We start from the raw sequence: 27876 nt of genomic DNA on the forward strand, positions 1-27876 counted from the left end.
GTTTTAAGTTATCTTTTTCACTCTCCTCTTTCACCTTCATCAAGAGGCTGTTTAGTTTCTCTTCACTTTATGCCATTAGTGTTCTGTCACCTGCATATCTGAGGTTATTGATGCTTTTCCTGACAATCTTGATTTCAGCTTGTGCTTCATCCAGACTGCCATTTCACATGATGTACTCTGCATATAAGTTAAATAAGTAGTGTGACAATATACAACCTTGAAGTGCTCTTTTCCTAATTTGGAACCAATCCATTGCTCCAGGTCCTGTTCTAATTGTTGTTTGTTGAGCTGTATTCTATGATTTAGCTTGGCCTGCAATTCTGACTTAGCTAAGGTAATTTTTGTGCTTCTCCCCCAAATACAAACTTCTGATCTTTCTGATAGTCCTGAACCTCTTGACTTTAAATTCATTATTATTATGTGTGTTTTTTTTTTTTTTAATCTAGCACTTTGTCAACCAAATGAAGATAATATGTTTAGCCCTGTCCATTGCTCTCACTATTCCTTTTAGTCCCAAACCCTACAGTTTCAGAACCTGAAATTCTCCATTCAAGTAATTACATTAGAATCAACTTTGCTCTGTGTCTGCTGACACTGTGAACTGAGGCAGGATGTAGATGTCCCCCTCATCTTCAGCAAAGGATTGGAGATTCATTCCCTATGGACCGAAACTCCAAGACGAGAATAGAAGAACAATTAAGGGAGGAGGCTGAACCCTGACCAGACCACATATTTCTCATTGTCTAAGTCAGAAGACCTGGTCAACCACACATGGGCAAAAAGGTTCCTTGGAAGAGTGATGCCAAGGAATGCCCTACCCGTGTGCTTTTTTGGTAGAATCCATCTTGGCTAGAACCCATCTGGGGCTTCCCTGGTGGTTCAGATGGTAAAGAATCCATCTGAAATGTAGGAAAACTGTGTTTGATCCCTGTGTTGGGAAGATTCCCTAGAGAAGAGAATGACAACCCACTCCAGTATTTTTGCCTGGAAAATCCCAGGGACACAGGAGCCTCGTTGGCTACAGTCCAGGTCACAGAGTCAGACACAACTGAGCAACAAACACTTTCACATCTTGGCCAAGCAATATGTGTACACACAAAGGAGGATGTTGAGATATACAAAATATGGACTGTTAGCCAGGCAAATAAAAATGACTGGCCAAAGGAAACCTGGAAGAAATGCCCTATAAAAGTAATTCAAACTGCCATGATGGTGTAACTCAGAGACTCTCCCTCTGAGTCTGCCTGTGTGTCTATCCCATGTACTATACTCTTTCCTTTTTAATATACACTTTACTTTGTTCACTACTTTCTATCTTTCTGGAAATGATTTTCTACAAAGCTGAAAAGCCAGGGCCTTTGTCACTGACCACTAGTTTAGTGGCTTTGATTTAGTGTTTTCACCACCACAACCTGGCCTCAATCTGTGGCTGGTAACCCAAGCCCTGCTTCAAGTCATTGCAGGCTGAGTTCACCAGAGATCAGTACTGCTCTCACAAAGCCCCTACTTCTGAGGCCCACTGAAATCCAGTCTAGATCATCAGTGACTGTTTGCAATCTGTCTTCCAAAGCCTGGAATTTCCTAGAGAATCTATTTATTTTGGTCCTAGAACTCATACTAACAATTCAGCTCTGGGTGAATATTCTGAGTTTGGTTTTCTCCTAGAATCTCTTCTAACTACGTGAGGTAGGAGATAAATTTGGTTAAGACTTTCAGAGACCCTCCTATCCTATCTTCCAGCACCCTTCAGCCCAACCTAGATGGCCAATAACCAGTACAACAGGGCCCAAGTCTAGTGTTGGTCACCTACAGGGAATGTCATATGAATGTTCCCCCCTGAAGTCCTGGGCCTGCAACATACCTGCACACAATTGCAGAGAATAAATCCAAGGGTTTAGTCTAGTATTTCCTCTTATGGTAATGGCATAATAATGTTGGGGGAAGCACTCTGACTGAAACCACCCACCCTGCCCAGGCACCAGAGTAACCATTTGTGTGAGTTGTTTTACGACAGGAGGTCTTAGTAAGGAACAGAGAACTAACAAGTCACCATCAACCAGAACTGTTCAGAAAGGTCAAAGTGATACACCACATGTCTGAACACCTTCCAGAATCCTTCTTGCTGGCATCCATCTTAGTCCAGCAATGCATGAGCCACCAGGAGGGACCCTAAGTCAGAATGATATGCCAAAGACAATCTGGAAACTAATCCTTTCACCATAAAACTCGAGACGGTGACACATGTGGCAGAGCAGTTCTCCTGGGTCCCCTTACCCTACTGCCTTCCACTCAGGTGCCCCTTCCCAATAAAATTTCTTCCTTTGTTAGCATGCATGTCTCCTCAGACAATTCATTTCTGAGTGTTAGAAGAGAACCTACTCTTGGACCCTGGAAAGTGTTCCCCTTCCTGCAACAATAGTATCCTCCAAGTGACAATTGACCCGACTGTGTTCCAGAGGCTGTGATGTGAACTCAGAGCTTGGTGAGGTTTTCTCTTTTGATCCACTAAAACTTAGATGGTGATCTGACACCTGAGGCCTGCATTCCTAGTAAAAGAGGAAAAGGGCTATCTTAATGAGCCAGTTGTTGATGTCTTTCAGAGTTCATTAGGTCTATTCTTTCTCCACAAAGATTATTTCTGTTCTTTTTTAATAGCTTTACTGAGATAAAGTTTACGTGCCATAAAAATCCATCCATTTCAAATTAACAAGCTAGTGTTTTGTTTTGTTTTTCCCAGTATATATATAATGTTCTACAATAACCACCACACTATAATTTTCACCAAACCAAAGAAATGTGCTCATCTGCAGTCCTTCCCTCTTTTCATCCTAGGCTATATCATAAACAGTGACTAATCTACCTTCTGTCTTTATAGAGTTTCCTATCCTAGGCATTTTGTATAAATACAATCCCAGGATGTGGTCTTTTTTGTCTAGCTTCTTTAAATTAGCTTTTTTTTTTAAGGCTTCATATATATTTTAGCGTGCACAGTATTTGTTTCTTTTTATATCCAAATAGTGTTCTAGTGTCTGGATACATTATATTTTATTTATCCCTTTAACTCCTCATGCTTTCTTTTATAAGAACAAAACTACGAGCTGAGATTTCAATGCAGTCGATATTCATAACTCTTTAGTAGATCTGTTCCAAAATTGTAATTTCAAGACATATGGAAAGGTAATAAGGGTATTCTGGACTTTTGCCAAAGGGTTGTGATTCCTTTTAATTTCTGCAATATTCTTGTTAGTTTATAATATTTGATAGTCAGCACCTGCCATGGCCTCTGAGGTTCAGAAATTATTACTATGAAAAAAATCTGATGCTGTTTCTAGACGTGGTATTTTACATGTCATTTCTTGACTGTCTTATGAGCATCACTCCCATGTCAATACTTAACAAATGAACACCTGAGATCTCTGATGTGCAATTTCTGGGCCATATCCTGTATTACTAAGTAGTCCCCTAATGACCACCAAATCTGTCTATGATTTCCCACATTTTCTAGCACATACCACAACTTTGCTTATTCATTTTTTATATTCTACCCTCCCAACAGAAAACCTTACATAACTGACCCTCAAGAAATGGAGAGTGTTAAACATTCCTCAGAAGGTCCTATAGCATTAAAATGGTTAAGGATTTAATTTTATCTCAGTCTTTTATTAGTATATTCTGATAAGGCCCTACCTTGCATATTTGAGGCAGGCCTCTAATTCAGTCTTTTAAGCTATTTTCCCAAAGAAAGGCTCCAACATTCTTGAGACAGATCATCCACGCTTGGTCTTATCATTTTAGTTCCCTAACAATACTGACTACTTTGTTAGTAATCCTGAATCTGTGTATAATGAAAAATTGCATGATTACACCAGTAATATCCATCCTAAAGTTTTGGCACCTTATATAAGTGAACAAAATAACTATAATTTGTAAAAGAAATATTGGTCAAAATTTCAAGAGCTGTATAATAGTTCTTCCCAAGTATTGATACAGCTTCAGTTTGGTTCTAAAGCCAAATTATTTAAAAACTGTACTTGCTTCAGTGAGATTTTTTTGTGACAAATGAGTAAAGTATACTCTATAAAGCAATATTTGTTTTTTTTTTTTTTTAGAAGATAACTGCTGTTTACTATATAGAAGACTTGACGCGGGCGAACAGCAAGAACAGAGCCCACAGTGACTGGAGCAGGCCCCTTGGCTGGGGACCCACCCCCACCCCATGGACCAACCTGGCAACCTCTGCCCCTCCCTGGATCCCCGGGCCTTTGGCTTAATGCTGATGGGGGGCTGCAGGCAGTGAAGCCCCTTTGACTCAAAGCAAAGACTTGGATGAGGGCTGGGGGGGAGGGGGGCGGTGGAAGGGGGGTGGCAGGGCCCCTCCGGGCTAGGTTGGGGAGCAGCAAAAGCGGAGGAAGCCAGGACCTGGGGAGATGGCATCTATTTTTGTTTCCTGAAAAGGGGTGCACAGGGGCCTGCGGCAGCCGGGACAGATCACGCGCTGACATCCTTCTCGTCGCCTGACTTGGGGGTGGCTTCCAGCAAGGGGTCCCCGGGACCCGCCTCCTCCCCCTCCTTGGCCTCGCTGGACTTGGAGTTGGGGACCCAGAGGCCTGAGTCGATGCAGCGCTGCATGTGGTACTTCGCGTCGGTGGGGTCCATCTTGCTGATGGCGTCCTGGAGCATCTGCACGTCCTTCGCGTCGAAGCACTTCTGAAGTTCCTCAGGGAGGGACTCGTAGACCTCGACGGGGTCCAGGCCGCCAGGGCCAAGCCGCTTCTTGCGCTCCTCTTCCTCGTATTCCTTCATGGCCTTCTCAATGCGCAGCTTGGCGCGGCCCCGCACGCGGTCTTTGAAAGCCTCTAGCTCATCACTGAAGCCCTCCATGTACTGGCGGTCAGCAGTCTTGATCTTGGTGAAAAACTGCCGGAAGCAGGCACGGGGGTCCACCTTGAGGCTCTTGGCCAGCTCCAGGATGAACTGCATGACGATGGTCTGGTGAGCCACCTGCTCCATGAGGGCGCATTTCTCCTCCACCTCTAGGTCAATGCACCAGATTGTAGTTGGCTGTCTCCTCGCACACTAGGTGGACGTTGTCCGACAGGTACTTCTGGCTGTCATCCCAGCGGCGCAGCATGCCAAAGTGTTTGATCTGTTTCTCATACTTTTCCACGAAGGTTTTGTGTTTCTGCTCCCTCACCTCCTCGGACTCCTCCTCCGCCTGCTCAGGCTTGGTGTTGACCATGCTCTTGCTGAAGCCATCCTTGCTGAGCGTGTCCACGTTCCAGGGCATGCTCTTCTCCTTCTTGCGCATCTCCTCCAGTTTTTGCTCCCAGCTCCGCTCCTCCTTGCGCAGCTGCTGCGCCTCAGCCTGCAGCCGCTCCAGCTCGGCCTTGCCGCCTTCGCCCTCGGCCACCTCCAGCTCCTTCAGCTTCCGCTGGCACTCGGCCACCTTGCGCTTGCACTCGCGGCAGCCCCTGTCCAGCTCCTCCTTCTCTTTCTGGAACTGCTCCATGCGCTCCACCCGGGCCTGGTGCCGCCAGCGGAAGAGGCTAGCGGTGTCGATGTTGGGGTGCGTCTCGTCTTCATCGTCAGACACCTCGATGTGGTCCCACACGCTGTAGTCCACCATCTTGCCTCGGGGCCCAGCCCTCCCGGGCTCTGGTGGCAGCAGCGGCGGCGAAGGCGGCGGCAGCACTTATAAAGCAATATTTGAATGAATCATGTCTCAGCTTATTTTCTAAACACTGTGTTAAAAGAGTAAAACTGTCCTTACAAAACAAAGTCATAGGCAACATATATCATGGAACAAGCTAATCATGGAACAATCTATTCTACCTGTATAATGTGCTATATATATCCCAAGAAAATATATGTATATATAGTAACTTTAGTTGCCTTAAGAGAGAGGAGGCAAATATCTCTCTCTTTCATTTTTGATAGGACTGTTGAGAAGAAAGATTGATGAATATAGTTTTAGAGTGAAAAGAGACAAAAACTTCAGACACTGGATTTTACTCTCAAGTGAAGAAAGACTGAGATAGATGATATTGTTCAGACTCTCACTGTATCTCAATGAACAGCTTGGGCACAATGCTGGAAAACTGCAGGATCACCAAAGTGAAGACTCTTCTTCTGAGGGCACCTTGCTGTTCAGAACATTTGTCATCCCATGTATTTCAGCATGCCAGGCTCCACAGTCCCTCACTGTCTCCCACAGTTTGCTCAAATTCATGTCAAGTAAGCGATGCTATCTAACCATCTTATTCTCTACTGCTCCCTTCTCTTTTCCCTTCAGTCTTTCCCAGCATCAGGGGGCTTCTACAGTGAATCAGATTTTTGCATAAAATAGCACACACACACAAAAAATCAATTCTTCAGTGCTCAGCCTTAACTGTGGTCCATCTATCAAATCTGTACATGTTGCGTTGTTCAGTAATTCTGTCATGTCTGACTCTTTGAGATCCATGGACTATAGCACACCAGGCTTCCCTGACCTTCACCGTTTCTCAGAGTTTGATCAAACTTATGTGCACTGAGTCTGTGATACTATCCAACCATCTCACCCTCTGTCATTCCTATCTGCTACTGCCTTCAATCATTACCAGCATCAGTGTCTCTTCCAATGAGTCAGTTCTTCGCAACAGACAGACAAAGCACTGGACCTTCGGCTTCAGCATCAGTCCTTCCAACGAATATTTAATACTGATTTCCTTTAGGATTGACTGGTTTGCTCTTTCTGCAGTCTAAGAGACCCTCAAGAGTCTTCTCCAACACCACAGTTCTAAAGTATCAATTCTACAGCTCTCAACCTTCTTTATGGTCCAACACTCACATCCATACATGACTACTGGAAAAACCATAGCTTTGACTAGGCAGACCTTTGTCAGCAAAGTAATGTCTGTGCTTTTTATTGTACTATTTATATCTGTCACAGCTTTTCTTCCAAGGAGCAAGTGCCTTTTAATTTCATGGTTGCAGTCATCATCTGCAGTGATTTTGGAGCCCAAGAAAATTAAGTCTCTAACTGTTTCCATTGTTTCCCCATCAATTTGCCTTGAAGTAATGGGACCAGATTCCATGATATTAGTTTTTTGAATGTTAAATAACCCAGGTTTTTCACTCTCCTCTTTCACTTTAACCAAGAAGCTCTTGGAGAGAACAAGATGTCAGAGGGGTAGGTGGATGTGGAGTACTTTTCTCTCCGCAGATATATCAGAAATACACCTTGAGACACAGAAGTACATGCAGAAAAGAATATATAGAACCATACACACACACACACAAAAAAAAAACTCAGTAGGACAAAAGAACTAGGGGGAAAAACAAGAATGTTAGTAGGACTGGACCTGCCCTTGGCCAGTGGGGGAACTGAAACAGTGCTCTGATCCACATTGGGACAATTGTCTGAGTCAGAGTAGAAACACTTAAGCTTGAGAGTGAAATAGCTGATCTGCAGCACCCTAAATGGAATGAGAATCAGATAGTCCTTGCCACAACCATACATAGCCCAGACAAGGAAGCAGGTACCCCTGGAAGGCGCAGCAGTTAAGAGCTTGAGTTTAGGGATTGTGGATCTATCCCAGGGTGAGGGCTGCTGTTGACTCTGGAAAGACAGGTTGAGGAGATATGAGGGAGGAGACTGTGATGGGAAATGCCTGTGAGGAAAGCTAGGCAGCCGTGGAAGCAAAGTGATACTTAGTCATGCGTGGGGGATGGAGCCATCACCATAGTCTCTCTCTCCCCACATGCCAAGATCAGCAGCTGATGCACTGAGCTACTGAGTAAGACCCCAGCTGGGTGGAGCCCCTCTACGTGTCCATGCGCTGAGTAACAGGCAAGGGAGCCCTCTAAGTGTCTGAATGGGCAGAGCTACAGACAAAGAGTGGCCAAAGAGGCCTTCTGATTGCCATCTACAGAAAGCTCAATAAAAGGACTGATAGGGCTATACCTCCTGCGGTGGAGACAGTCCGTGTCCCTACACACTTGGTGCCAACAAGGTTCCTGAAAGCCAAGCAGCTGTGCCACCGTCACACTCAACTCTCACTGGAACAGAGCTGCCACAGGCAAAAAAAAAATCTTGTTGTCTATGCATGTAGGTTTGCTTCGGTAGTGCCTGACTCTTTGTGACCCTGTAGACTGTGGCCTGCCAGCCTTCTCTGTCAGGGAGAGGGGTTCTCCAGGCAAGAATACTGGAGCATATTGGCCAATATTGGTTGCCATCCCCTTCTAGAGCACTATATTTCCTGCTGCCCTAGCTCCCATGAGTGCTGCCAGAACCCCTGTAACCCAAGCAGCTGCACCACCTCCAACCCTGGTCCTCAAAGGGGCAAACCCAAGCCCACCAGGGTAGCCTCAGGAGCAAACCCAGGGAAAACCCACATGCAGAGGTGGGAATAAAATCACACTTGAAACCCAGGGACAGTGTGGTTAAGGAAGAAGACCCCAAACCTTCCCACCAGTTGAAGAAGGTGCAGATTAAATCCACACAATCAACTAGGCAGACTCTGTGTCTATGGAATATATAAAAGGACGCTGAGAATTCCCACAAAAGAAAATGCACTAGTTCTGACAGCTGTGGACATTGGAGGCAAGAACACATAGGAGTAGGACCAGATTTGAATATGAGCTGCCCCCACAACAGGTCCAGAGATCAGCACAGTGTTGGAGGGCTTCCTAGTGAGGTGAGGTGGACTGTGTCTCCCAAAGAAGGAGAGGACTCTGAGAGCAGTGACTCAAGAAATAAGCAGTGACTCATTCTTATATTTTGACTTTGTTCTGTAGATTCTTCTTGATTTTTTCTTCTTTTTTTTTTTTCTCTCCTCTTCTCCCCCCTCTGTTGTACTTGTCAAATTTATTGGCACTATGAAATCTAATTAAGCTTTTGAGTTTTTCTTTTTTAATGTCACATTCTTTTATTGTTGTTATAAACCTCTCCCTCTGTGTTGGTCTTTTGCAGTTCTGATGAGTTTTTATTTTCCTTTATTCTCTTTTTTATAACTTTAATTTTTAATTTTTTAAAGCCTAATGTATTTTTTCCACATTTATTCCTTTGTTTGCCTTTCCTATGTTGTTTTCCCCTTGCACTTAATCTTTAATGTATATAAATCTTCTTTATCTGCCTCTATTTAAATTTACACATCTATTCTTTCTTTTTGTTCTTTCCTTTCTTCTCAACATATTAGTTAGTTTCATTTTCATGACTTTATTCCCAGGTTGGCACCTTGCTTTAGTTTAGTATTCCAGTTTGTGCTTTAGTTAGTTTTGTTCTTAATTGGTAAATATAATTTTTGATTTCCTTTGTTCAACAGATCAATCTACTGTACTTTATTTTGTTGGACTGTTTTGACTTTGTTTATGGGTGTATATGTATATGTGTATATTCCATTATTTTAAATATTATTTGCCTGATTTTGTAATGGCCATTTGTCTGGGATTCCTCTTTGGTTTCTCATTTTTGGATATTTGTTTTAATCTTACTTAATGTCATAACAAACCACTTGTGGAATCTTAGTTCCTAACCAGAAATCAAATCTTGAGCCTTTGGAGTGGGATCACTGACTCCAAAATCCTAGACTACCAGAGAACTAACTCTAAGGAGCATCAGATAGTGAGAACTCACACAAAGGAAACCACCTGAATATAAGACCCGGCATCACCCAACCACCAGTAGCACCCTGTGCAGGTCGCCTCATCTTAACAACAAACAAAACAAAAGTACAAATCAAATAATCAGCAGACATGATTACCACCTCACTTTGCCTTGCCTTTCAGAGGAAAAAGAAACAAACAAAAACTCAGTATAAATCGCACCCGATCTTAAGCTTACACAAACCACTGGACCAACCTTAGAAGGGCAGAAACTAAAAGGAAAAAAGAATTCAACCTTGAAGCCTGAGAAATGGAGACCTCAAACACAATAAGTAAAAAAAAAATAATAATAATAATAATGAAAAGGCAGAGAAATACTACACAAATGAAGGAACAAGCTAGAAATACAGAAGTCCAAATAAATGAAGAGGAATTAGGCAAACTACCTGAAAAACACGTCAGAATAATAACAGTAAAGGTGATCAAAAGTCTTGAAAACAAAATGAAGAAAATGCAAGAATCAATTAACAAAGACATAGAAGAATTAAAGAATCAACATACAGAGACAAACAACACAATTACTGAAATCAAAAATACTCTAGGAAGAAATAGTAGCAGAATATCTGAACCAGAAGAACAAATCAGTGAACTGGTAGATAAAAATGGTGGAAATAACTTCTGAAGTGTAGAATAAAGTAAAAAGAATGAAAAGGCCTAAGGATAGTCTCAGAGACCTCTGGGACAATATCAAATGCACCAACATTGAATTATAGGGGTCTAAGAAGAAGAGAAAAAGAAAGTATATGAGAAAATTTTTGAAGAAATTATAGTGGAAAATTTCCCCAACGTGAAAAAGGGTATAGTCAATCAAGTCCAAGAGGCTCAAAGAGATCCATACAGGATAAAACCAAGGAGAAACATGCCAAGACATACTAAGACACACAAATTAACAAAGACTAAACACAAAGAAAGAAAATTGAAAGAAGCAAGGGAAAAGCAGCAAGTAATATACAAAGGAAACCCCATACGCTTAACAGCTGATGTTTCAGTAGACATTCGGTAAGCCCGAAGACAATGGCAGGATATATTAAAGTACTGAAAGAGATAATTTTACAACCAAGATTACTGTACCCATCAAGGATCTCATTCAAAGTTGATGAGGAAAACAAAAGCTTTTCAGATAAGCAAAAGTTAAGAGAATTCAGTACCACCAAACCAGTTTTACAACAAATGTTAAAAGGACTTACATAGTCAAGAAATACAAGAGAAAAAAAATCTATAAAATTAATCCCAATCAGTAAAGACAACGGCAATAGGAACATACATATCAATAGCTATTTTAAATGTAAATGGATTTAATGTCCCAACCAAAAGACACAGACTGACTTCAGTTCAGTTCAGTTGCTCAGTTGTGTCTGACTCTTTGTGACCCCATGAATCGCAACACGTCAGGCCTCCCTGTCCATCACCAACTCCAGGAATTTACTCAAACTCATGCCCATCGTATTGGTGATGCTGTCCAGCCATCTCATCCTCTGTCATCCCCTTCTCCTCCTGCCCTCAATTCCTCCCAGCATCAGGGTCTATTCCAATGAGTCAACTCGTCCCATGAGGTGGCCAAATATTGGAGTTTCAGCTTCAGCGTTAGTCCTTCTAATGAACACCCAGGACTGATCTCCTTTAGGATGGACTGGTTGAATCTCCTTGCAGTTCAAGGGACTCTCAAGAGTCTTCTCCAACAACACAGTTCAAAACCATCAATTTTTCGGTGCTCAGCTTTCTTCACAGTCCAACTCTCACATCCATACATGACCACTGGAAAAACCATAGCCTTGACTAGACGCACCATTTTTGGCAATGCGATGTCTCTGTTTTTTATTTATTTATTTATTTTTGTCTCTGCTTTTTAATATGCTATCTAGGTTGGTCATAACTTTCCTTCCAAGGAGTAAGCAACTTCTAATTTCATGGCTGCAATCACTATCCACAGTGATTTTGGAGCCTGAAAAAATAAAGTCTGACACTGTTTCTCCATCTATTTCTCATGAAGTGATGGGACCAGTTGCCATGATCTTAGTTTTCTGAATGTTGAGCTTTAAACCAACTTTTTCACTCTCCTCCTTCACTTTCATCAAGAGACTTTTCAGTTCCTCTTCACTTTCTGCCGTAAGGGTGGTGTCATCTGCATATCTGAGGTAATTTATATTTCTCCCAGCAATCTTGATTTAAGTTTGTGCTTCCTCCAGCCCAGCATTTCTCATGATGTACTCAGCATATAAGTTAAATAAGCAGGGTGACAATATACAGCCTGATGTACTCCTTTTCCTATTTAGAACCAGTCTGTTGGTCCATGTTCCATTGTAACCATTGCTTCCTGACCTGCATATAGATTTCTCAAGAAGCAGGTCAGGTGGTCTGGTATTCCTATCTCTTTCAGAATTTTCCACAGTTTATTGTCATCCACACAGTCAAACTGTGCACAGAGACTGGTTGAATGGTTACAAAAACAGGACCCATATATATGCTGTCTATAAGAAACCCACTTCAGACCTAAAGACATTTATAGACTGAAAATGAGAGGATCAAAAATTATATTCCATGTAAATAGGAATCAAAAGAAAGCTGAAGTAGCAGTCCTCACATCAAATAAAATAGACCTTAAAATAAAGACTATTGCAAAAGACAAGGAAGGCACTACATAATGATCAAAGTGTCTTCCACGAGGAAGACATAACAATTGTAAATAACTGTGCAGCCAACATAGGAGTACCTAAATACATGAGACAGACACTATCAGACATAAAAGGAGAAATTGACAGTAACACAATAATAGTAGGATTCTTTAACATCCCACTAACACCAGTGGACAGATCATTAAACCAGAAAATTAATAAAGAAATTCAAGCCTTAACTGATATTTTAATGAGATGGATCCCATCGATATCTTCAGGATTTTGAATACAAATGCAAAAGAATACTCCTCCTTTTCAAGCACACTTGGAACATTCTCCAGGACAGACCACATCTTGGGTCACAAATCAAATCTCAGTAAATTAAAAAAAATCGAATTTGTATCAAGCATCTTCTCCATCTAAAATGCTTTGGGATTATATGTTAATTGCAAAAAGAAAAAAAGAAAAACCAAAAAACTGCAGGAAACTCAAGTATATGGAGATTAAACAAGATGTTTCTAAATAACCAACAGGTTACTGAAGAAATCAAAAAGAAAAACAAAACAAAACTTTAGAAACAAACAATGAAAACATGACAACTCAAAACCTATGGGATGCAACAAACACAGTTCTAAGAGAGTTTATAGCAATAAAACCTAACCTCAGAAAATAAGAAAAACGTTGAACAGACAACCTAACTTTACACCTAAAAGAACTGGAAATTGAAGAACAACAACAACAACCAAAAAATCACCCAAAATTAGTAGACAGAAAAACATCACAAAAATCTCAGCAGAAAGAAATGAAAAAGAAATGAAAGAAGCAATAGTAAAGACTAATACAGCTAAAAGCTGATGTTTTGAGAAGATAAATAAAATTGACAAACCTTTAGCCAGACTCATCAAGAAAAAAAGAATCAAATCAACAAAATTGCAAATGAAAAAAGAGAGGTTATAACAGACAATGCAGAAATACAAAGGATTATAAGAGACTATTATTAACGATTATATGGCAATAAAACAGGTAACCTGGAAGAAATGGACAGACTCTTAAAAATGTTCAATCTTCCAAGACTGAACCAGGAAGAAATAGAAATTATGAACAACCCAATTATAAGCACTGAAATTGAAGCTGTGATCAAAAGCCGTCCCCCCCCCCCCAAAAAAAAAAAAAAAAAAAAACAGAAACCCAGGACCAGATAGCTTCACAGGAGAATTCTGTCAGCCATTTGCAGAAGAGCTAATGTCTATCCTTCTAAAACTCCTTCAAATACTTGCAGAGGAAGGAATACTTCCAAACTCATTCTACGAGGCCACCATCACCCTGATACTAAAACCAGAAAAAGACAATACACAATAAAAGAAAATTACAAGCCAATACCACTGATGAACATAGATGTGAAAATCTCAACAAAATTTTAGCAAACAGAATTCAGCAACATGTCAAAAAGCTCATACACCATGATCAAGTTGGGTTTATTCCAAGGATACTAGGATTCTTAAATATACACAAATCAATCAATGTGGTACACCATATTAACAAATTGAAAGATAAAACCATATAGTAACCTCAATAGATGCAGAAAAAGTCTTTGACAAAATTCAGCACCCATTTATGATTAAAACCCTTCAAAAACTGGGCATAGAAGGAACCTACCTCAACATAGTAAAGGCCATATATGATGAGACTACAGCAAACATTATTCTCAATGGTGAAAAAATGAAAGCATTCCCCCAAGATCAGGAACAAGATGAATGTGTCCACTTTCACCACTATTATTCAACATAGTTCTGGAAGTCCTAGCTACAACAATCAGAGAAGAAATAAATAAATAAGCAAATAAGTAAAAGGAATCAAAATAGGAAAAGAAAGAGTAAAGCTCTCACTGTTTGCAGATTATATGACACTGTACATAGAAAACCCTAAAGATAGTATCAGAAAATTACTAGAGCTAATCAGTGGATTTAGCAAAGTCACAGGATACAAAAGTGATTCACAGAAATCACATTTCTATACACTAATAATGAAAATTCAGAAATAGAAATTAAGGAATTAATCCCATTCATCATTACAACAACAACAACAAAAAAAAATATCTAGGAATAAACTTACCTAAGAAGACAAAAGAATTGTACACAGAAAATTATAAGACACTAATGAAAGAAGTCAAAGATGACATAAACAGATGGAGAGATATTCCATGTTCCTGGGTAGGAAGGATCAATATTGTGAGCATGAATATACCACCAAACATAATTTACTGATTCAATATGATCCCTCTCAAATGACCAATGACATTTTTCAGAGAACTAGAGCAAAAAATTTCATAATTCATATGGAAACGTAAAAGATCTTGAGTAGCCAAAGCAGTATTGAGAAAGATGAACAGAGCTGTAAAAATCAACTTTCCTGGCTCCGCATTATACTACAGCTACAGTCATGAGGACAGTATGGTGCTGGCACAAAAACAGAAATAGAGACCAATGGAACAAGATAGAAAGCCCACAAACAAACCCATGCACCCACGGGTACCTTATTTTTGACAAAGGAGGCAAGAATACACAATGGGGCAAAAACAGCATCTTCAATAAATCTTGCTGGGAATACTGAACAGCTACTTTTTAAAGAATGAAATTAGAGCACTTCCTAACACCATACACAAAGATAAACTCAAAATGGATTAAAAACCTAAATATAAAGCCAGAAACTATAAAACTCTTAGAGGAAAACATAGGCAGACTACTCAATTACATAAATCAAAGCAAGATTCTCTGTGACCTACCTCCTGGAGTAACAGAAATAAAAACAAAAGTAAACAAATGGGACATGATTAAATGTAAAAGCTTTTGCACAGCAAAGGAAACTATCAGCAAGGTGAAAAGAGAACCCTCAGAATGGGAGAAAATGATAGCAAATGAAACAACTGCCAAGGATTAATTTCCAAAATATATAAGCAGCTGATACAACTCAATACCAGGAAAACAAACAACCCAATCAAGAAATGGGAAAAAGACCTAAATAGGCATTTTTATAGAAGACATACATATGGCTAACAAACACATGAAAAGATGCTCAACATCGCTTATTATTAGAGAAATGCAAATCAAAACTGCAGTGCAATATCACCTCACACCAGTCCGAATGATCATCATCAAAGAGTCTACAAACAATAAATGCTGGAGAGGGTGTGGAGGAAATGGAATGCTCTTGCACTGTTAGTGGAAATATAAATTGATACAGCCACTATGAAAGACAGTATGAAGATTCCTTATAAACTATGAATAAAACCACCACATGGTGACCCAGAGGAATGGGGAACACATGTAAATCTAGTCAAAATAAATGAAATAAATAAATAAATAAATAAAAGCCTTAAAGAGAGAGAGAGAGAGAAAAACCAAAAACAAAAACACCACATGGCATTGCAATCCCACTCCTCAACATATACCTTGAGGAAACCAAAACTGAAAAAGACACATGTATCCCATTGTTCATTGCAGCGTTATTTACAATAGCTAGAACATGGAAGCAGTCTAGATATCCACAGACAGATGAATGGATAAGGAAGTTGTTGTACATATACACAATGGAATATTACTCAGCCATGAAAAGGAACACATTTGAAACAAATGTGTTCTGATTTGGTAGATTTGGTAGATCTGATGAGGTAGATGAATCTAGAACCTATTATACAGAGTGAAGTGAGTCTGGAAAAGAAAGATAAATATCATATTCTAATACATGTATATAGCATCTAGAAGAATGGCACTGAAGAATTTATTTACAGGGCAGCACTAGAGAAACAGACCAAGAAAATAAGCTTATAGACACGGGGAGAAGGGAGGAGATGGAGAGATGTACGGAAAGAGTAACATGGAAACTTACATTACCATATGTAAAATAGATAGCCAATAAGAATTTGATGTATGGCTCAGGAAAACCAAACAGGGACCCTGTGTCAACCTAGAGGGGTGGGATGGGGAGTGAGATGGGAGGGAGGTTCAAAGGGGAAGGGAGATATGTAGACCTATGCCTGATTCATGTTGCAGTTTGACAGATAGCAGCAAAATTCTGTAAAGCAATTACTCTTCTATAGAAAATAAACTAAAAAGAAAAATAATAATAATGAAAAGAGGCTCTTTAGTTCCTCTCCACTTTCTGCCATAGTGTGGTGTCTTTTGCATATGTAAATTTATGGATATTTCTCCTGGCAATCTTGATTTCACCTTGTGTTTCATCCAACTCAGCATTTTGAGTGATTGCTCTCTATATATAAATTAAATAAGCAGGGTGACAATATACAGCCTTGAAATATTCCTTTCCCAATTTGGAACCAGTCCATTGTTCCATGTCTAATTTTAGCTGCTGCTTCTTGACCTGCATACAGGTTTCTCAGGAGGCAGGTAAGGTGAACTGGTATTCCCATCTCTTTCAGAATTTTCCTATTTGTTGTGGAAATCGAACTATGATTCACAACTGTTTGGAACAATTTCTAAAAGAATATATCTTAAAGAAATCCTTAGACCAAAAAATGACAACCTGCCTCTTTAACTCATGACACATAATGTTAAGTGTTCTAAAATTTTCCCAGAGAAATATCCTTGTTATTGATAGGATATCCAAAACATAGAATCAAGTACTCAGAGAAGATGGGGTAAAATCTCTGGAGTTTGGAAAATTTTCAAGGCCACTGACATTTGCAGTTCATTATTTCTTAAATCTTCAGTAATATAATTAAACTTGTTATAATATATACTTAAATCATGATATTATATATAAATTATAATACAATATATAAAATTAAAATATGTTTAAAATTGGTTAAGAAAAGGCAAATTAAATTAAAAAAAAAAGTCTCTCTTTGCATTGCCTTATGTTTGAATTTCAGACATCCATTGTAAAAGTCCTCCTAAGATATAATTAACATTATATTTGAGGATTCAGGAAATGCCACATTAAGAGGGGGAAAAATATGCATAATTTGATGAAATATCGATTTGCTCAGTGTGTACCTCCATAAGGATAAGACTGGACCTGAAGGAACGGAGTGCAATAGAAAACTGAGAGCTTCAACTAGGTGAATCTCATGCAAACACTGGTCTACACACTGATCTCCCAGGTGCAAAGCCTAAATGGCCTACTTGTGGTAATACAAGCAGTTTTTGGCAAGAAAGAGCTCTCTTCAGGAGACAACCCTTTATTAACCTTAAACCAGGTATTTCCATGCTTTATTTATCTCTGGCTGAAACATAACTTTCAAATCGTTTAATCATACAATGCCTTGTATAACTTGCTAGTTCTTTCCATAGTCTAAAGAAGTAGAAATGAAAAATAAGTATAGCAAGCCCCTATATACAAACGAGTTCCATTTCAAGAGTGTATTCATAATTTCAATTTGTTTGTAGTCCAAGAAAGTTAGCCTAGGTAACACCTAGGCAAGCACCCTCTTCCAAAAACACAAAAGATGACTCTACACAAGGACATCACCAAGTGGTTAATACCAAATTCACTGATTATATTCTTTGCAGCCAAAGATGGAGAAGCTCTATACAATCAGCAAAGACAAGACCAGGAGCTGATTGTGGCTCAGATCATGAACACTTTATTGCAAAATTCAGACTTAAAGAAAGTACAGAATACGACTAGACCATTCAAGTATGATCTGAAGCAAATCCCCAACGATTATATGTAGAAGTGACAAATAGATTCAAGGGATTAGATCTGATAGATAGAATGCCTGAAGAACTATGAATGGATGTTCATGACATTGTACAAGGAGCAATGATCAAAACCATCTCAAGACAAAGAAATGAAAACAGGCAAAATGGTTTTCTGAGGAGGTCTAACAAGTAGCTGAGAAAAGAAGAGAAGTGAAAAGTAATGGAGCAAAGGAAAGATATATACATCTGAATGCAGAGCTCCAAAGAATAGCAAGGGGAGATAAAGCATTCCTAAGTGATCAGTAGAGGAAATAATATAATGAGAAAAACTAGAGATCTCTTCAAGAAAGACAGAGATACCAAAGGAAATTTTTATACAAAAATGGGCACAATTAAGGACAGAAATGGTAAGGACCTAACAGAAGCAGAAGATATTAAGAAGAGGAGGTAAGAATACACAAGAGAACTGAACAAAAAGATCATGACCCAGATAACCATGATGGTGTGATCACTCACCTAGAGTCAGATATCCTGGACTGTGAAATCAAATGTGTCTTAGGAAGCATCACTATGAACAAAGCTACTGCAGGTGATGGAATTCCAGCTGAGATATTTCAAATCTTAACAGATGATGCTGTGAAAGTGCTGCACTCAATACACCAGCAAATTTGGAAACTCAGCAGTGGCCACAGGACTGGAAAAGGTCAGTTTTCATTCCAATCCCAAAGAAAGCAATGCCGAAGAATGTTCAAACAACTACACAATAGCACTCATCTCACATGATAGCAAATTTCCAGATGATCAAGCTGGATTTAGAAAAGGCAGAGGAACCAGAAATCAAATTGCCAACATCCGTTGGATCACAGAAAAAGCAAGATAATTCCAGAAAAATGTCTGCTTCGTTGGCTCTGCTAAAGTCTTTGTGTGTATCACAAAAAAAACTGTGGAAATTTCTTTAAATGATGGGAATACCAGACCACCTTACCTGTCTCCTGAGAAATCTGTATGCAGGTCAAGAAGCAACAGTTAAAATGGGACATGAAACAACAGACTGGTTCTAAATTGGTAAAGGAATAATTCAAGGCTGTATGTTGTCATTCTGCTCATTCAATTCTATGCAGAGTACATCATGACTAATGGTGGTCTGGATGAAGTACAAGCTGGAATCAAGATTGCAGGGAGAAATATCAATAACCTCAGATATGCAGATGATACCACACTTATGGCAGAAAGGGAAGAGGAACTGAAAATCCATTTGATGAAAGTGAAAGAGGAGAGTGAAAAAGCTGAGTTAAAACTCAACATTAAAAAACTAAGAACATGGCATTAGGTCTGATCCCTTCATGGAAAATAGACGGGGAAGCATTGGAAACAGTGAGAACTTTTATCTTTTTGGACTCCAAAATCACTGCAGATGTTGCCTGCAGCCATGAAATTAATAGACCCTTACTCCTTGGAAGAAAATCTATGGCCAACTTAGACAGCATATTCAAAAGAAGAGACATTACTTTGCTGACAAAGATCTGTCTTGTCAAAGCTATGATTTTCCAATAGCCATGTATGGATGTGAGAGTTGGACTATAAAGAAAGCTGAGCACCGAAGAATTGATGCTTTTGAACTGTGGTTTTGGAGAAGACTCTTGAAAATCCTTTGGCCTGCAAGAAGATCAAACCAGTGAATCCTAAAGGAAATCAGTCCTGAAGATTCATTGGAAGGACTGATGAGGAAGATGAAGCTCCAATGCTTTGGCCACCTATTGGGAAGAACTGACTCATTGGAAAACACCCTGATGCTGGGAAAGATTGAAGGCAGGAAGAGAAGGGAACGGCAGAGGATGACACGTTTGTATGGCATTACTGACTCAATGGCATGAGTTGGACAAGCTCATTAGTGATGGACAGGGATGTCTGGCATTCTGTAGTCTATGGTGTCAAAAGAGTCAGACACAACTGAGCAACTGAAGTCAACCTAACTCAATTGACTAAATAGTACTGCACAGTAATAGGTTTATAATATATTTCACACAATACGTAAAAAACATAAAAATAAAGAAAGTATTTTTAATCTGTAGCACAATGCCTTAAAAAGTATGGTAGTACAGTGTAACAGCTGGCATACATGGGCTGCCATCAAGTGAACAGGCACGAAGAGTTACTTCCTAGTGGAGGAAGAGGAGATGGGAGATAATAGAGTTGAAGTAGAGTTAGCAATAGGAGACGGAGGGCAAGTTTCAAGTTCATTCACAGCTGATGATGGAACCCACTGTTGCAAATTTGAAAGCTCACAACTTGAAGGTTCCTATGCAGGAGACTTACTGTATTTAACAGATGACCAGATTTCTTTTCTAGCTTCCCCTTTGGTAACCTTGCAAATAAACCATGTGATCAAACAATGTGAACAAAATAATATCTAGAGGAAGATAACAAGAAGTTGAGGTTGTATGCAGGGGGTAAGACAAGTCTGACTCCATATCTCAGTGGTTAACTGAGATTGCTTCCCTTCTTTTCTTTAAAAAATTCAAGACTTAGCAGAAAGAAAATCTGGCTCTTAACAATCAGACCCACATGGGAAAGCCATATCAATAAGTCACAAGAAGAAACCTTGACTGCCAAGATTCCAGCAATCCACAGAAATCCAATCAGTGCATTCCCTTCCCAGTAGGGAAACATGCTTGATAAACCATTTTCACTGCTGACATTTGCTAGAGAGCATGCTCATAAATTAATGACAAACTAGTCTGCTAAAGAATTTTTTTTAAACGCATGATATTAAAGAATGTATAAACAATTTTTTCTTAAAGGTTTTCCAAGTTATTAAATCATCAGAAAGTACATGAACTAATTAATTCAATATTCCCCATCATGACAGATGAGTTCTGCTGTCTCCCTGATTCCCATATTCCCTTTCAGTAAGTGATCAAATAGTCTTTGAGTCTAGTTATAGGATGTGGGAAGGAGGAAATTACATTTTTGTCTCTGCATTTGAAAATCACAACTGACATTATAATCATTTAGTTATTAGTCAGATTGCACAACAAATGCCATTAAGCTCCTACTAGGGATTAGATGGTCTTCCCTTGTGGCTCAGTTGGTAAATAATTCGCCTGTAATGTGGGAGACCTGGGTTCAATTCCTGGGTTGGGAAGATCCTCTGGAGAAGGGAAAAGCTACCCACTCCAGTATTCTGGCCTGGAGAATTCCATGGACTGTATAGTCCATGTGATCACAAAGAGACTTTCACTTTTCAGGCATTAGATACTCTGTAAGATGCTGAAGGAGGAGAAGGGGATGACAGAGGATGAGATGGTTGGATGGCATCACTGACTCATTGGACATTAATTTGAGCAAGCTCCAGGAAATGGTGAAGGACCGGGAAGCCTGATGTGTTGCAGTTCATGGGGTCGCAAAGAGTCAGGCAAGACTGAGTGACTGAACAACAGCAAGATACTGAAATTACACAGTTAAATAAGAAGTAGGCCATATTCTAGGGGAATTCATAATACACGAGGAAGACACACATTTAAAATGTAAACATAGGTGACAGTGGAGAAATGCACAAAGGGTAGAATTAATTAATTCAATCAGGATGGAAACAAGAAAATAGAATTCACAAATAAACTAGAATTCCACAAATGGATAGGAAAGTATATTTTTAGGTATCAGAACTCTTTTGGTTGAAAATAAAGACCCAGTACAAACTAGCTTGGAGGAGAAAAAAAAAAATCTATTTATTTTTAAAACTAGAGTACTCATAATAGTACCCAGGTGCTCACATTGCATCACTGGTTTGTCTCTTTTTCTTTACTCATCCACATTGCCTTCATTTTCAGGGAGACTATCTCTACATTATGGGAAAGAGAACAGTCAATAATTCCAGACTTGCTTTTTCCTTGTATCTTTGATCCTAGAGGATATCAAAGGGTGTCTTTTTCAACAAACTTCTCTAAAGGTATACAAAAAGACTCTTCTGTAATATGCTTATCCCTAAAATAATGGTAGTATCCACTGTTAAGATATTTTTTAACTCATCAGTGGCGTGATGGGTACTGATGAAGACTATTATGACATAAGAGTGAGGTGGTCCCCATAGGAAAAAAATCATAAATATTTATTTTGGAGAGACAAATATGTGCCACTACTCTATGAATGTCTGGATGTATTGTGTTCTAAAACCGAAAGTTGTGGCTACAAGTGTATACAATTCAGAAAATAATGAAAAAGTGGTTGGGAAAATCAAGTAATTTCTAAAGAAACCTTTAGAAAATCAATGCATCCAGCAACGATGTGTAAATAGTTGACTGAAGAGACTGATGTTTATTTTAAACATCAGCAGAAAGCATTACAACTCACAGCCAGAATACACTTAGTAATTTACAAAGCACTTTAATAAACATATTACACTGAATCTCCATAAATTCCTATGAAACAGATGTAATTATTTTAATCTGATAGTTAAAGAAAAGAAGCTCAGAAATTGAGTTGTCCAAAATGGATAAAAAGTGGAATCAAGATTAATGCCCTGATCCAATTCTGAGACTCATATTCTTAATCCCCATACTTTTATATGGTAGTTTAGGTAAATCTACCACCATGAAGAAGGTTAGTTTGAAAATGGCAGGTGCAAAAAAGGTGTGTGGTTTTACTGAGAGAAACAAAAGATATTTGAAGATTCAGCATTAATCCAGGGGTCTGCTCCATTACTGTCTGGTGTCTGGGCCAGATTGTTTACTGGGGTAGTATGAATTATTTAATTACTACAAATTGCTTTTAAAATACTCATTCCTTAAAGGCAACAAAGCACTTTTCCTCTGACCTACATCTAATTGGTCAGCATTCCTGGAGCTGGCTGTGTATTCTGGTCTTTGCCATTTAACAAGCTCTGCGGGTGATGTAGATGCTTAGGAATATTTGGAGCTCATCATACTAACAATATTTCCGTACTAAAAATCTTTTTCCTAATATGTGCATTGATCTTTATCTCCAAAAACAGATTTGAGTTGCTTGTGAAAAATGTCAGGCATTTTAAACTACCTGTGTTTAGGACAGAGAGTATCTCATCCACTAGAATATATATTCTCAGATTCAAAATGAGCAAAGATAATTTCCTTTATTGGATATTTGTCTCAGCTTTTTTTTAATTTTAAAGTTTATTTGAAAATATTCCAAATATTCTGAAAATTTTCTAGTTTTATTGAGATAAAATTGACATACAGCACCCTATAAACTTAAGGTGTACAATATAAGGATTTGACTTATTGTGAAATAACAATAACTGTCAGTTCAGTTCAGTTCAGTTGCTCAGTCATGTCTGACTCTTTGCAACCCCATGAATCGCAGCACGCCAGGCCTCCCTGTCCATCACCAACTCCCAGAGTTTACTCAAGCTCATGTCCATACAATAACTTTAGTGAATAGCTATTATCTCATATAGATAGAAAATAAAAGGGATTTTTTTTCTTGGGAAAGGTACTCATAAAATTTACTCTCTTTGATGCATTCATATATAATATACAGTGGTGTTCCTTATACTAATCACACTGTACGCAACATCTCTAGTGCTTACTTATCTTACAGTTGGAAGTTTGTACTTTTGTCAACCTTCCTCCCATTCTCCCTCTCCCCCAAGTCCCATTACCCATTTATCTCTCAGTGGGCATTTAGGTTGCCTCTGTATCTTGGCTATTATAAATAACACTTCAATAACAATAGGGGTGAATATATCTTTCAAACTACTGTTTTCATTTTCTTCAGATAAATACCCAGGAATGCAATTGTTGGATTACATGGTAGTTCTATTTTTATTTTTTTAGGAACTTCAATACAGTTTTCTACAGTTGCTATGCCAATTTACTTTTCAACCAAGAGTGCACAAGTGTTCCCTTTTCTCCAAATCCTCACCAACTTTTGTATTTTGTGATATTTTTGAGAATAGCCAATTTGAAAGGTGTGAGACAACACCTGTTTATGATTTTGATTTGCATTTCCTTGATAATTAGTGATTTTTAGCATCTTTTCATGTGCTTTGCTGTCCTATGCCTTCTTTGAAAAAAAAAATGTCTATCCAAATTCTCTACACACTTTTAAATTTGTTTTTTTTTCCTTTTTTGAATTGAAAATAAGAGTTCTTTATATATTTTGAATATTAATGCCTTATTGAATATATCATTTTCAAATAGCTTTTTCAACTCAGTAGGTTATCTTTTCATTTTTTGAAGGCTTCCTTTATGTGTAAAAGCTTTTAGATTTCATTGGATCTTATTTGTTTATTTTTCTTTGTGTTGCTTTTCCAAAGAGACAGATACATAAACACTGCTAAGCTCAATGTCAAACTGTGTATTGCCTATGTTCTCCTCTAGGAGTTTTATAATTTTGGGCCTTACATTTAGGTCTCTAAACCATTTTGAGTTTATGGTGTCAGAATGCAGTTTAGTTTAATTATTTTGTATGGAACTTTCCAGTTTTCCCAGCATCATTTCTTGAAAAGGGTATCTTTTCTCCATTGTACATTCTTTAAAAAATTTTATTTTATTTTATTTTTGTCTTCATTGGGTCTCAATTTCTGTGTGCAGGTTTTCAAGAATTGTGGTGAATGGGGGATACTCTTTAGTTGCAGTGCACAGGCTTCTTGTTAGAGTGGCTTGTCTTGTTATAGGGCACAGGCTCTAGGTGGGGGATTTCATTGGTTATGGGGCACGAGCTTAGTTGCTTTATGGCCTGTGGGATCTTCCCAGACCAGGGATTGAATCTGTGTCCCCTGCACTGGTAGGCAAATCCTTAACCACTGGATTGCCAAGGAAGTCCTTCTATTGTATATTCTTGCCTCCTTTGTCATGAGTTAATCGATTGCATAAATGTGGGTTTATTTCTAAGCTCTCCATTCATTTCCGTTTATCTATGTCCCTATTTTTCTGCCAGTACCATGCTATTTTGATTACTGTGGCCTTGTGCTCTAGTTTGAAATCAAGGAATGTGAAACTTCCAGCTCTGTTCTTTCTCAAGATTGTTTTGGTAATTAGGATCATTTGTGTTTCCATACAAATTTTATTTGTTCTAGTTCTGTGAAGAGTGTTATTAGTATTTTGATAGATATTTCATCGAATCTGTAGATAAAATTGGGTAATATGATCATTTTAACAACACTAATTCTTCCAGTTCATAGATAAGATATATATTTCCATTTGTTTGTATAGTCATCAATTATTCCATTCAGTGTCTTATTGCTTTCCAAGTAAAGGTCTTTAACCTCCACAGTTAGATTGATTCCTAGGCTTTTTATTATTTTATATTCAATTGGAAATGATATATATATTCTCTTAATTTCGCTTTCTGAAGTTTGACATTAGTATACAAAAACACAGCAGACTTCTGTATATTAACTTTATAATTGACAATTTTGCTGAATTTATTTCTCAGTTCTAATAGTTGCTTTTTAGATATCTTTAGGATTTTCTTTATATACCATCTTATCATCTGCAAAAAGTTACAGTTTTATCCTTCCTTTCCAATTTCAATGTATTTTATTCCTTTTTCTTGATGCTTACTGTGGGAAGATAACCACTGATATGTTGGATAAAATGGATGTGTGCACATCCTTCTTTTTCCTGATCTTAGAAAGAATGCTTTTCTTTACACTATTGATGTGATAATGGCTCTAGGTTTATCTTATGTGACCTTTATTATGTTGAGACATGTTACCAATGACCAAATTTGTTGACAGTTTTTTAAAATCATGATGAATTTGCATTTATTGAAAGATTTTTTCTTTATCTATTGAGATGATCTTATAAATTGTATTCTTCAATGTGTTGATAAATGTTGTGTTACAGAATGTGCAGCTATTGAACCAACCTTTTATTTCTAAGATAAACCCCACTTATTATGGTGTACTATCCTTCTAATGAATTGTTTAATTCAGTTTGTTTGTATTTCATTGAGGATTTTTGCATTTGTCAGTGATTTGCCTCAGTAACATTGGCTTATAATGTAATTTTTTTCTTTTTTTTTTTTTTGGTGGTTTTTTTTTCTTGTTTTGGTATCAGGGAGATTACTGGTCTCATAAAATGAGTTAAAATGCATTCCTTCCTGTTCAATTTGTTGGACTAGTTTGAGAATAAATGTTGATTCCTCTAAATATTTCATAGAACTCACCATCTTGCCCTGGAAATTTATTTTTTGGGAGTTTTTTGATTACTAATTCTACCTGATTATATGTAATTGGTTTGTTCTTAATGTTTGTCTTCATGATTCAGCCTTAAGAAATTATGTTTCTGGGAAATTATCCATTTCTTCTAGGTTATCCAATTTTTTGGCATATAATTTTTGGTAGTAATCTTTTATGATCCTTTGTAATTCTGTGATGTCAATTGTAACCTCTCTTTCATTTCTGATTTTATTTATTTGCACCTTCTTCCTTTTTCTTTTTTTTTTTTTTTTTTTTGTCCCTCAAATGATTTGTCAATTTTGTTCAAAGACCATCTGTTAGATTCATTGATTTTTTTTAATGTTGTTTTTAAGTCTCTTTCACTTATTTCTGTGCTGATCCTTATTATTTCTATCATTCTATTAAATTTGGGTTTTGTTTTTTATTCTCTTTGTGTAAAGTTAGATCATTTATGTGAAGTTTTTCTTGTTTCTCAATGTAGGTTTCTATTGATATAAATTTCCATTTTGGTACAACTTTTGCTGTGTGCCATATATTTTTGGTTCTGGTATATGGCTTTTATTTGATTCCCAGAATTTCTTTATTTTCTCTTTCACTTCAGTGACCAATTTCTTGTTTAGAAGCATATTGTTATTTTCAGTATTATTTAATCAAAATTTAATTGACATTATATTAGTTTAGTTGTACAATGTAGTAATTAATTTTTTTTTACATATTATACTCCATACAAACTTATAAAATATTGGCTGTATTCCCTGTGCTGTGCGTTAGCTCCTTGTAACTTGTTTATTTTATACCTAGTATAATTGTATCTCTTAATCTCCTCCATCCATTTTGTTTCTACCCCATCCTTGTTCACTCATGTAACCACTTTTGCTTCATATCTATTTTATTTGTTCACTTGGTTTATTTTATTATTATTATTATTATTATTAGATTTCACATACAAGTGAAAGCATACAGTATTTGTCTTTCTCTGTTTGATTTATTTCACTATGCATAATACCCACCAGGTCCATCAACATTGTCAAAACTGGCAAGATTTCACTCTTTTATGACTCAGTAATATCACATTATATATCCTTATGACATTTTTTATCCAATTATCTATCAGTAGGCACTTAGGTTATATTAATACCTTGGTTATTTTAAATAATGCTGCATGAACATCAAGGTGCTTATTTATGTTTTAATTAGAGTTTTCATCTTCTTTGGATAAATATCAATAATGAAATTGCTGCACTATTTGTAAACTATATATATATTTTTAATTTTTTAGTAACTTCCCTGCTATTTTTCATAGTGGCTGTAAATTCTAGCTAACAATGCATGAGCATTCTCTTGTCTCCATATTCTTGCCAGCACTTTTATTTGATGTCTTTTGGAAGATAGCCGTTCTGAGAGATTCAAGGTGATATTTCTTTATGATTTTGATTTACATTTCCCTGATCATTAGTGATCTTTAGTATTTATTTGCCTACTGGCTATTTTACATCTTCTTTGGAAAAATGCCTGTTGGGACCATTGCCCATTTGTAATCAGACTTTTAGTGTTTTTGATATTGATTTGTATGAGTTCATTGTATATTTTTACATTAACCTTCTATTAGACATAGTTTGCAAATATCTTCTCCCTTTCAGTAGCCTGTCTTTTCATTTTTTGAAGGTTTCTATTGTTGTCAAAAATTTAAATTTTGATAATGTATTACTTAAAACATTTTAGCATTTGCATCCCTTTTCTGAGGAGACAAATCCAAAATAATATTGCCAAGATCAATGTCAATGAATATACTGCCTGT

General features: G+C 37.8%; 1 pseudogene; it reads right to left on the minus strand.

Annotated features, from left to right (window-relative positions):
• Positions 1 to 4088: 4088 nt before the first annotated feature.
• Positions 4089 to 5687, minus strand: LOC136149147 (hsp90 co-chaperone Cdc37 pseudogene; annotated as a pseudogene).
• Between the last annotated feature and the right edge of the window lie 22189 nt (positions 5688 to 27876).

This window comes from Muntiacus reevesi, chromosome 18, assembly GCF_963930625.1.
Source record: "Muntiacus reevesi chromosome 18, mMunRee1.1, whole genome shotgun sequence".
Lineage (NCBI taxonomy): Eukaryota > Metazoa > Chordata > Mammalia > Artiodactyla > Cervidae > Muntiacus > Muntiacus reevesi.